This window comes from Triticum urartu, chromosome 6 (genome assembly GCF_003073215.2).
Source record: "Triticum urartu cultivar G1812 chromosome 6, Tu2.1, whole genome shotgun sequence".
In the NCBI taxonomy this organism is placed as follows: domain Eukaryota; kingdom Viridiplantae; phylum Streptophyta; class Magnoliopsida; order Poales; family Poaceae; genus Triticum; species Triticum urartu.
In genome coordinates this window covers 216,819,304-216,830,338 of record NC_053027.1, presented here as the reverse complement: position 1 = coordinate 216,830,338, position 11,035 = coordinate 216,819,304, and the positions used below count along the sequence as shown (strand labels likewise).

General features: G+C 43.1%; 1 long non-coding RNA gene across 9 annotated transcripts; it reads right to left on the bottom strand.

Moving 5' to 3' along the window:
- Positions 1 to 546: 546 nt before the first annotated feature.
- On the bottom strand, positions 547 to 9,062 carry LOC125512538. 9 transcript variants are annotated; one of them, XR_007285410.1, is made up of 11 exons: positions 8,074 to 9,060; positions 7,661 to 7,708; positions 4,775 to 7,452; positions 4,622 to 4,688; positions 4,424 to 4,550; positions 4,242 to 4,342; positions 3,246 to 3,514; positions 2,955 to 3,136; positions 2,774 to 2,857; positions 2,205 to 2,689; positions 547 to 1,113 (listed from the first exon to the last, which is right to left on the bottom strand). It is a non-coding gene; the product is annotated as an uncharacterized LOC125512538 (long non-coding RNA). The 9 variants fall into 9 exon arrangements; XR_007285411.1 differs by lacking the exon at positions 547 to 1,113 and having other exon boundaries at positions 2,145 to 2,689; positions 8,074 to 8,173; positions 8,509 to 9,061; XR_007285409.1 differs by lacking the exon at positions 547 to 1,113 and having other exon boundaries at positions 2,145 to 2,689; positions 4,775 to 5,178; positions 7,299 to 7,452; positions 8,074 to 9,051.
- Between the last annotated feature and the right edge of the window lie 1,973 nt (positions 9,063 to 11,035).

Here is an 11,035-nt window from a genome sequence, read left to right as displayed (position 1 = left end):
CTAGTAGAATGCCTGTGCGTTGCTACTGGTAAAAGCAAAATACCCATGCGTTGCCACGGAATAGTAAAAATATGGACACATTGATCAAATTATTCTTCTAATTTAGAAATACGGGTTAAGCGGTTACATCCAGTTTTCATCATGCAACGACAAATATAAATTCTCTTTCACTTTTTTTCCTTCTCGGCAATCTTCCTATCTCCTTAAGCAGCCAAATCGCTCGCCACCCGAGAACTTATAACTGGATATATATCATCCATTTATAAATAGTATTAGTATTCTCACTGTAAAGAAATATAAGTGTTTAGATCATAGTGATCTAAACACTTGTATTTCTTTACAGAGGAAGTATCACTCAACTTCACGCATCCATGTGTCACTATTACAAGGTACACAAAGATTGGCAGTCACTATTACAAGATACACAAAGATTGAAAAATTCATAAGCCTCTTATTTCAGTAATAATAGCATAATCGATGCAACCTTCAATAATAAGCTCTTTGTATATAGGAAATTTCCATTTATTTTGAATCAAAAATTTGAATAATAAGTTGGATAATCTAATGTTTTCGAAGCTGGGGGATTTGTATACAATTAGTATCTTTATTACCAACACAATCATCATGGTCGTGGTCATGGCAGCAGTCGTCGAGGTCTTCGCGGCGCCACCGCTCTCCTTCTGCGCAGTGGCGGAGACAAGCCCCAAGCTGCCCAGGCGGCGGCCTAGGTCCTCAGGCTTGGCTCCTCTGTTTACTGTAGCGGATTTTACACTGTTTAGCATTGTACCAAGTGATTGGCCTGGGGCTTGCCCGGGTCGTGGCTTGATCCTAGCTCTGCCACCAAGTTTAAAGACGGCGCGACAGCAGCGAACCTATCACCGGCATTTAGGTTTGTCAGCTTTCATGCTGGCCATGATGACCAACTTCGCCCCGGGTTTCAACTTCTTCGGTTGCGTGATGGCGGTTGCCTCGCTCTCCCTTGAAAACACCCCGATGGCCATGGTCGCCCCTGCCTTGCCCGCCGACTTGGTCGCCATCGCAAGCATCACCTTCCCGTCCAGCCCATGCTAACCAACCGTCTCTTCCACGACCCGCTCCACAACTACTTTGCTCCTGCTTCCATGAAAACGCAATATATTTCATATTCACCAAGAAGCAACAGAAGTTAGATCACTAATTAAATCCTAGTATGATGAACCATTTATGCTGAAATAGCTACAGAGCAACTCGCGTAGATTAAAGTTAAATCTAGCAATATAGTACACTTGACACCGGAGTAAACCCCAGATTAAACAATATACTATGACTTCAGAAGAATATACATTAATCTGCCATATTGTAGGGAAAGCAAATCTGGAGCACAAAGTAGAGAGAAACACCTGTAACACACATGCACGATATAACATGACCTAAATGTAACAAAATATAGTTGTATTTTCTAATGGAATAAAATATGTATCTCGGAATGGTACTCAAGAAGCTTCATTATTATTTTTGCCTCTAATTATTATTTTTGTTGGAGAAGAAGTTACATTTGTTACGCACTAAAAGGCATCTGGTAGCATATCATGTCATCAGATAATCTTCTAGACTGTGTTCCTACTTCCTACTGCTTCACTGATTTCTTGTAGTTGCTAGAAAAATGAGATGTGTCAAAAAGCTTCCTTCCGCCTGCCACTGACATGCCACCAATGATGTGTGAATATTACGTGAGCAGCTAAACCTTTTTTATGGATGAGACGATGAGCAGCTACAAACTTGATACTGTTCCTGATAGTCTCATTCTTCCAAAAAAAAATAGGAAAACAAACTCATACATTTCAACACAGCTTCTTCACATAAACTTCCAGTTTAAATGAAAATACTATTATTTTTCAATGAAGGGCGCTTTATTACTTAAAATGTTTAAGCATTATACCCGGCCCCTCTGCATAAATGAAAATACTAATAGCAACAAAAAAACTTAATAAGAAAACTCCGACAATGTGGACCAAGATTGACTTGGTAGTAGATCAAATCACACGCATTCAATCTTTGCTCAATGAGAACTGAGGAACAACTCTGTAAAAATAACTGCCCTACTCCACACTAAACATTGCATGACATCAATATTTCTCTTACAGAACTAAATTTGGACAGCCATGTAAGCTCTAAACATTGTTCTTGATTAAACGGACAAAAGATAAAGGAATTGGAAGTCTCACCATCAGTACTCAATAATGTTTGCACGCAATATTTTTGTCCAAACAACCACAATCAATATCCATTACATCCACACTTGCCTCAAGAGGGAGTAGAACCCCCTGCACAATAGAGACTAGAGAACATTCACATGAAGTGCTCAACAATGCAACACCAAAATTTAATCTAATGAGGAAGCAGAGCCCTCTGCCGCATCCATGTATGGCCACCAGGGGAGTCTCCAGCGTCGTGCGACGTCGACCTGCCGCAAGGGCCTGGCCGGGCAACGGCACACGCGCCGAAACACCCACGCGCAGAGACGAGAAGGCCCCGCTGCCGCCAGCGACGAGCGGGCTTCGCCCGCTCGCGCCCCCGGGCGGCGGCGAGGGAGGAGGGAGAGCAGGAGGGGGGACCGGCGGCGGTGCTAGGGTTGCCCCCTGGACGCCCGCGGGAGCGTCGCAGGAGGGGGAGGGGAGGTTCCGGTTCTTAGGTTCCTTGAAAAGCTCCTCTACAATGGAGTATCAATTTCAGAAAATAAACAACATACTGACCAAAATATATTAAGAAGTAAGTTGTACAAGATTCAGCTTACCTTATGCTTGGAAAGAGCCTTTCCAATCATTTTGTTGGTTCATCTGTCTCTAGTAAGGCACAAGCCAACTTCCCTCTATTTAGTCTGTAGAAATGATCCTAGCGTAAGGTTGAGCAAGCAAACAACTCACATATTGCTGGAAATGTTTTAGAAATTATATATTTTAGTAAACATGGCTGACCTGTAAAAAGTTATGGGTCTTTCTCAGTTTTGTAGTGCAGATCTCAACAACTGAAACAAAAAATACATGCTTGGGTCGAGACAAGCTGAAACATGGCTTAAAGCACATCATATGAAACATGGGTGTGGTGTGGTGGGGGGATGGAGTTCGTTGTCACTGCTCGCTGAAGGTTGATAATATAACTGGAATTTCAATCGTCGGAAGCACATAAGCTAATTTCAACCCTTTGTCAAAAGCCAAAATGAAGGCAACCACATCACATCCCATGAGATAGAAGATTAGAGAACTTACCATCAAGATGGAAACCGGGACGGGTTCCCTTCGTCGGATGTTGGTAGACGACGTCAAAATCGGGGCAAGTCATACTATGCCACTGATGCGTCGGACATTACCAAACGGACAACAGTGGCTTGGCAGTTCAAGAACCGATGGCGTCTACTCCTCGTCGACTCTCGTTCCTTCGTCGGCATCATTGGTTGGGCATCAATGACAGTCTCCCATTGCTGCTCAGCACGGACTCCAATGTGACAACACCAAAGTTGCAAATTGTCTTGATTGGACTAGAACACAAAAAACATCATTCAAATGGCAGATTATAAATATGCAAGAGAAAATTATATTGCGCTATCGGATATATTAGACAATCTCTATCTTCTCCATGCCTTGAGTTAACTGATGCATGGTAAATAGTAGATCGTGATCCAAAATGTGTACATGCCTTGAGTTTGTTTATGCAAATGAAATAGTATTGATCATCTATGAATTTTACAGTATACTTCTTTATGACTACAGGGAGATGGAAGTGCAGTTTGTTTATGTACGTACGAATTTAGGTAAGCTTACAACTGATCGAGTTCAATCAAGTTACCATTTCCAGCTAAAGCGTAGAGGTTATAGAACATACACCTATTGCATGTTATTCAAGAAAGTGCTTAACGATGCAACACTAAATTTAATCTAATGAATACGTTGATCTCGAACATGAAACGGACGAGAATACAAGGCCAGAACATGCATATATCTCTACAACAAACTTTCCTTGCTTAGATATATCTATGAAACAACAACTTCACACCAATAAATCAAAAGAGAAATTTCTTCAAACAGGTTGTGGCCAACGTGAGTGAATATAGTCCATTATATCTGCTGAAATCCAAATGGACGGATTGGTTAGTGAGCTTGCAGAGTGATATAAGTAGAAATCTAGGATCCTAAATCTTTTTTCGTCGGCCAACACAAACAATCTGAAGACTTAACAGAATAAATGCAAAGAGAAAAAAGGCAAACCTTATTGTGAAATTTTGAAGCAGATGAGCCTCGTCAAAGTTTTGTATATTATACTGCCGTTCCATCGCAATATGGCAGACAGGACTTGAAGGCCAAGTTTCCTGTACAAAAAATTTAACAGGTAATTTTAATTTCTTATCTAAATTGTGCAGGATGGATATAAGATGACGATAAGTACTTACATTAAATTCATGTACTGGCATGCCAACAAATAGAACTATAATGGGTTCTTGAGCAGACCACCGTTGTAGCTTGTCTGCATCAAGGGAATCTGCTAATTTTCCCCAAAACGTCACAATGGCGGGCATTCTGGAAAGATATATCATTGTTTCAGTGGAGAGATAAGAACACGGAATGAAAAATGATAAAAGTTGGCGCACGTTTGTGATGTGATTTTCTCATATCTGGTCAATCGATCCGCCACTCGGCGCAAATATTCTTGTGATACTGTGTACATTCACAAGTTCAGTAAACTGTAAGTTGTAAGAAGTGGAAAATTATACAATAAAAACAATTCTTAAAGAGTTGCTGACCTGACAACAAAATGATTTGTTTAATGCGGCTTTGATACTGTGTACATTGTAGGTGGTATATCCATAATTGGGAAAGTTTGGTGGCTGAGGCACAATTGGTTCCACGGTAGTTTTTTGGGCAAACACTACTCTCCATGGACGATCTACAGTTTTGTATCTTTCCCTAGCATATTGAACCTGGTAAGCGCCAAGCTTGTAAATTGTTGTTCCTTCAGAGAACTGTTCTTGAAGAGCTGTACTTGGAATTGTGCCTTCCATTGTTCCGCCCTAGAAAGGAAGTAAATACGTGTATGGTAAACAGGTCACTGCCTTCAGGACCCCAATGTTCTCATATCCTTGTAATGCGGACGGTAAGGATGCCTCTGCTGGAATATCTTGTAACGTCTCAGCAGCATTTCATCCATCTATGAATTTTCAAAATAAATATATGTATAAGAAAACCTGCTCAGCAGAGCAACAAAATTACTGTGATTTAACAGAGACTATTGAACTCATAGCAAAAAAAATCTAAACGCATGCATCTCCAATATATATGTTTCTTTCTTTCCAAAGAAAGTGACCACCCCAGCCGGCACAATCCAGTGCAATTTTTTTCTGAAACTGGAAAAATAGAGATGTATTACTCCCTCCGTTCCGAATTACTTGTCACAGGTATGGATGTATCTAGATGTATTTTAGTTCTAGATACATCCATTTCTGCGACGAGTAATTTGGAACGGAGGGAGTACTTGTCAGCTTACATACACAACGAACCACAACGTAAGCATCCTAACTTAACAAATAATAACAGGGCGCCGACTACAGCTATGCTAACTATTTGCACCTTTTAGTAACATGAGGGCATTTGAACAGTTTAGTTTACTTTACATGACTATGTTAGGTAATACTAAACCAAGAAAAACACTCTTTTCAGTAAATAAACAACACCAAAGAAAAAGGGAAGAAACTGCCAACATTTATAGCTAGCTATAGGAGAGACCACCATGCTAGAATGCAAATGAAGCCCAAAATGGTTCACTTAGTGTTGTCACATGTGAAGAACACATTACGGGTGTGTTTGGTTCAGGAACCAACTGTCACGGAATGGAATGGTTCCATTCCAGAGGAACGGGTTGGTTCCGGCCCTATGTTCGGTACGAGCAAAAAGTAGAATGGAATGGTTCCGTTCATGTGTTCGGTCCGGAAGCACGGAATGAAGAACGGAATATCAAAAATACAAAATTTCAGCAGCATCTTGTTTATATTTGCAAGGAAAACAACATCCTTTTAAAAAACAATGGCTCCACTAATTATTACAAAGATGTAGGAGTAGCAGACAATAGCAATTTGAGTGTGCCTATTTTACTTCAGAGAAACTAACAATCCTTGCAAAGGATATGGTACTAGTTTGAACAGCATAGAACACCAAACTTTAATCAAAAAGCAACCACGAGTGTCATCTCAATATCCTCCCCATCTCTCTCGTAGCTACATGCAGTAAAATCTGTAGAGCTAAGCATATTCAAGGAGGAAGATTGCAGCCGCTGCTGTAGCCTCTACCGGTGTTGTAACCCAGCTGCAACAGCAGCCACGCAGCTGCTCGCCGTCCGCACGTGCTCCTCTTCTTCCTAGCACCCCAATTTTCTTCCCTTTTTGTGCTGCAGATCGACAGAGAGAGATGGTGAGTCGATAGCAGCGCAGATCGAGTGGTGGTGCAGATCTATGGGAGGAATAGAGATGAGGGACAGGCAGCGCACCGGAGAGGAAGGGGCGACGAGGGAATAGCGGCGCACCGGAGAGGGAGGGGCGAGACGAGAGAGCAGCGGCGCACCTGAGAGGGAGGGGCGAGACGAGAGAGCGGCGGCGCACAGAGAGGGAGGGGATATGGCCGGGTTACGGGAGAGGAAAGGGAGAGAACGAGCGGTTCCTTGTAATTCCTTCGATTCGGAGGTATCGCTCGGTTCCGGATCTCTGCTGAATATTCGGCCGCAGGGAACGAGTGGGTTCCATCCTAGTTACGAACTAAACGCTGGAACGAGGCCCAGGAGCGGGTCCAACCCATGACATTCCGGTTGGTGACAGGAAGCAAACACACCCTACAACATCTAAGAGGGGAAAAGGACAACCTGACATGGGAAGATCAGCAAGTACTTCCGCAGATGCACCCAGCCACAAATTTGAGTATCGCCTTCTCCGGTGGTGATCGAGAGTAACGAACAATAAAGTGATTAAGCAAACAAATTACATGTATGTTGTTATTTAAGTTTCTATAAACAGAAGCATGATTTGTTGAACTTGACAGATTCTTGAAATCACCATCTTTGAACGCATGAGCTGTGGGAAAATTTGTATTGGGGAGAGCAAGCTAAACCGAACCTAGTTCAACAAACAATTGAGCCATCCAATGCATGTTACCCTTGTTCATTTTTATTCAGAATATTGTTGGCATTGCAGACATTCCATTGAACGCATATAATAGCTTTGTGTTACTCAGCAGGCTTGGCTAAAATTCTCTAATGGTAAAAGAGAAAGGAGAGAAGATGACCGTCTGCTTTATCTGTCGCATCTGCCATAGCCAAGGTGAGGGTTCTTGCAGCCGTAGGAAGAACAGAAGATAATGCCGAACAGGGTGAGGCGCCCCTTAGCAGCACTGATGACGCGGACGTGGGCACCGCCACTGCCGTCGACTGGGAATAAAACTACACAACAACAATAATAACGAGGCATACGATGAGTATAATTTGCTGCATCTCAAAACCTCATTGGAATTTTGAGTTCCCAGCTCACTGAATTTGTGGGTTCACATCTCATGTAAGCACATTGAATGAAACTACTTGTGAGTAAGAAGCAAAATAAAGAAAAGTACTTGTTCACATCTCTACTATTAAGGGACAAGGTGCCTCTCACCTTGGGATTCAGGTTCTTTCCTGGCTAGAGGTTAGTCCTGATCCAAAGCTGAAATTGGAAAACAAACAATGTCAGGTCAAATACAAAATAGCAACAGAAGAAGTTTATTTTTCTGTCCAATGATAAAAGCTTTCAGTTTCACAAAATGTAGAAACTAAGACATACAAAAATCCAGCTTTCAAAAATTTATGTAATCTAAAAAACATGAAGATATTTCACAAGGAAAAACATGAAGGTACACACAACAACTCAAAAAATTCCCCAGACCAACACTAAATAAATGGGTGACTGGCAGAAGTGTGGGCCGTTGAGGCATCAGATAAACCTATTTTGCTATGGCGCAGTATGGATAGCACTAGCAGGCAGACTTTGCACAACTGGAACCTGCTTGTCATGGAGGGTGCTTGTGGTACCTGAACCAGCTCCACCCGTTGGAGGACTTGTCGTAGTAAGTGTGATCGACCGCGCGTCAGGCCTCTAGGAACATCAGGTTCTCCTCCGTGAGCGCCGGCGCTGCTTGGGTCGGTCAAAATAATGAATCAACGAGAATCAAAGCGAACGTCAATCTGAACCCTCGGCTAGCTATCGTTGCTTCTTCCTTGCGGAACATGGCCTGGAATCCAGGACACTCCAAACTCGTCTTGAGTCTTTTGGCAGTGATTCCTTGCGCAGCTCCTTCCTCCACGGGGTCATGTGAGCCCGGGTAGCAGCAGCTTACCCAGCAAATGCACGACAGGAGAAGCACACATGTATTTGTATGGCAATTGGCGAGACATTCACCAAGATATAACAGAACAGAAATTTTGTAGTTCATCTCAAGGAAAAGGGCATGGCTATAGATTTATTACCGCAATCGGATGGTGTGGTGGACGAAGACATGGGACAGGGGAGGCAAAGCCGTTGCGTCCGTCCAGATGCACGTGGACCACCACTGGACGGTCTGGCTGGATCTGGTTGGAGCAAGCGGCGGAGACCTTCAAGTGCAGCCACCGACGGCGGCAACCGCCTCACGCCCCTCCCCCTTGAGATGATGTACAGGGAGTCAACTACGGCCGGATCTAGAGCGTCGGCAGGTGGGGAGGCCGCGGCAGTCGTGGCACCGATAGAGACCCATGGCGGGGCGTCCTTGCAAGGGAGGCGGCGGCGAAGGGCGACTCTTCTCGGATCTCAGCGGCGGCGAAGGGGGCGTCCTCTCCGATCGAGAACGCACGGGCGGCGGCGATGGGATGCGAGTGCGAGGCGGCGGCGAAGGGATCTGGTGGTGTGGCGTGGTGGCCTGGAAGTAGCATCACTCCTGATGCGAGTGCGAGCTCGAGGGCACCTGGAGGCCTCGTTCCAAGACGATTTTTTTTCGTTGGCTTTCTTTCCTTCCGATTTTCTTGCTCGCGATGGGAGTAGCATCACTCCCTCTTAACGTGGGTTGGTTCGATTTTCTGGCCTGTGAGGGAACTTGAGGGGGACGAAAAAAAATCGACTTTGCTGGGATGAAAGTAAACCCGGAACGGAGACTATCAAATAGACTATCGAAATTCATTAAAAATAGACTATTCTTTAAGAGTCCATGATCATAAAAGATATTACTCATATAAATAGAATAATTATTATTCTTTGATTTAAATAAATAACCGTCTCGCATCAAACAAGATCCAGATATAATGTTTATATTCAACGCTGACACCAAATAACAATTACTTGGGTCTAAAATTAATCACAAAGATAAATGTAGAGATAGCGTACCGACGGCAATCACATCAACTTTGAAACCATTTTCCACGCGCATCTTCACATCGTCCTTAGCCAATCTTCGCTTAATCCGTAGTCCCTGTTTCGAATTGCAAATATTAGCAACAGAACCAGTATCAAATACCCAGGTGCTACTGCGAGTTTTAGTAAGGTACACATTAATAATATGTATATCACATATACCTTTGTTCACTTTGTTATCCTTCTTATCCGCCAAATACTTGGGGCAGATCCGCTTGCAGTGATCAGCCCCTTTGCACTAGAAGCACTCAGTCTCAAGCTTAGGTCCAGACTTGGGTTTCTTCTCTTGAGCAACAACTTGTTTGCCATTCATCTTGAAGTTCCCTTTCTTCTTCCCTTTACCCTTTTTCTTGAAACTAGTGGTCTTGTTGACCATCAACACTTGATGCTCCTTCTTGATTTCTACCTTCGCAGCCTTTAGCATTGCGAAGAGCTCGGAAATCGTCTTATCCATCCCTTGCATATTATAGTTCATCACGAAGCTCTTGTAGGTTGGTGGCAGTGATTAAAGAACTCTGTCAATGACACTATCAACCGGAAGATTAACTCCCAGATGAGTCAAGTGGTTATCGTACCCAGACATTCTGAGTATACGTTCACTGACAGAACTATTCTCCTCCATCTTGCAGCTGTAGAACTTATTGAAGACTTCATATCTCTCAATCTAGGCATTTGCTTGAAATATTAACTTCAACTCCTGGAACATCTCATATGCTCCATAACGTTTAAAACGTCGTTGAAGTCCTGGTTTAAGCCGTAAAGCATGGCACACTGAACTATCGAGTAGTCATCAGCTTTGCTCTGCCAGACGTTCATAACATCTGGTGTTGCTCCTGCAGCGGGTTTGGCACTTAGCGGTGCTTCTAGAACGTAATTCTTCTGTGCAGCAATGACGATAATCCTCAAGTTACGGACCCAGTCCGTGTAATTGCTATCATCATCTTTCAACTTTGCTTTCTCAAGGAACGCATTAAAAATTAATGGAACAACAGCACGGGCCATCTATCTACAACAACATAAACAAGCAAAATACTATCAGGTACTAATTTCATGATAAATTAAAGTTCAATTAATCATATTTAAGAACTCCCACTTAGATAGACATCCCTCTAATCATCTAAGTGATCACGTGATCCAGATCAACTAAACTATGACCGATCATCACGTGAAATGAAGTAGTTTTCAATGGTGAACATCACTATGTTGATCATATCTACTATATGATTCACGCTCGACTTTCCGGTCTCAGTGTTTCGAGGCCATATCTGCATATGCTAGGCTCGTCAAGTTTAACCCGAGTATTTCTGCGTGTGCAAAAACTGGCTTGCACCTGTTATATGTGAACGTAGAGCTTATCACACCCGATCATCACGTGGTGTCTCGACACGACGAATTTTGGCAACGGTGCATACTCAGGGAGAACACTTGTACCTTGAAATTTAGTGAGAGATCATCTTATAATGCCACCGTCAATCAAGCAGAATAAGATGCACAAAGGATAAACATCACATGCAATCAATATAAGTGATATGATATGGCCATCATCATCTTGTGCCTTTGATCTCCATCTCCAAAGCACTGTCATGATCACCATCCGTCACCGGCGCGACA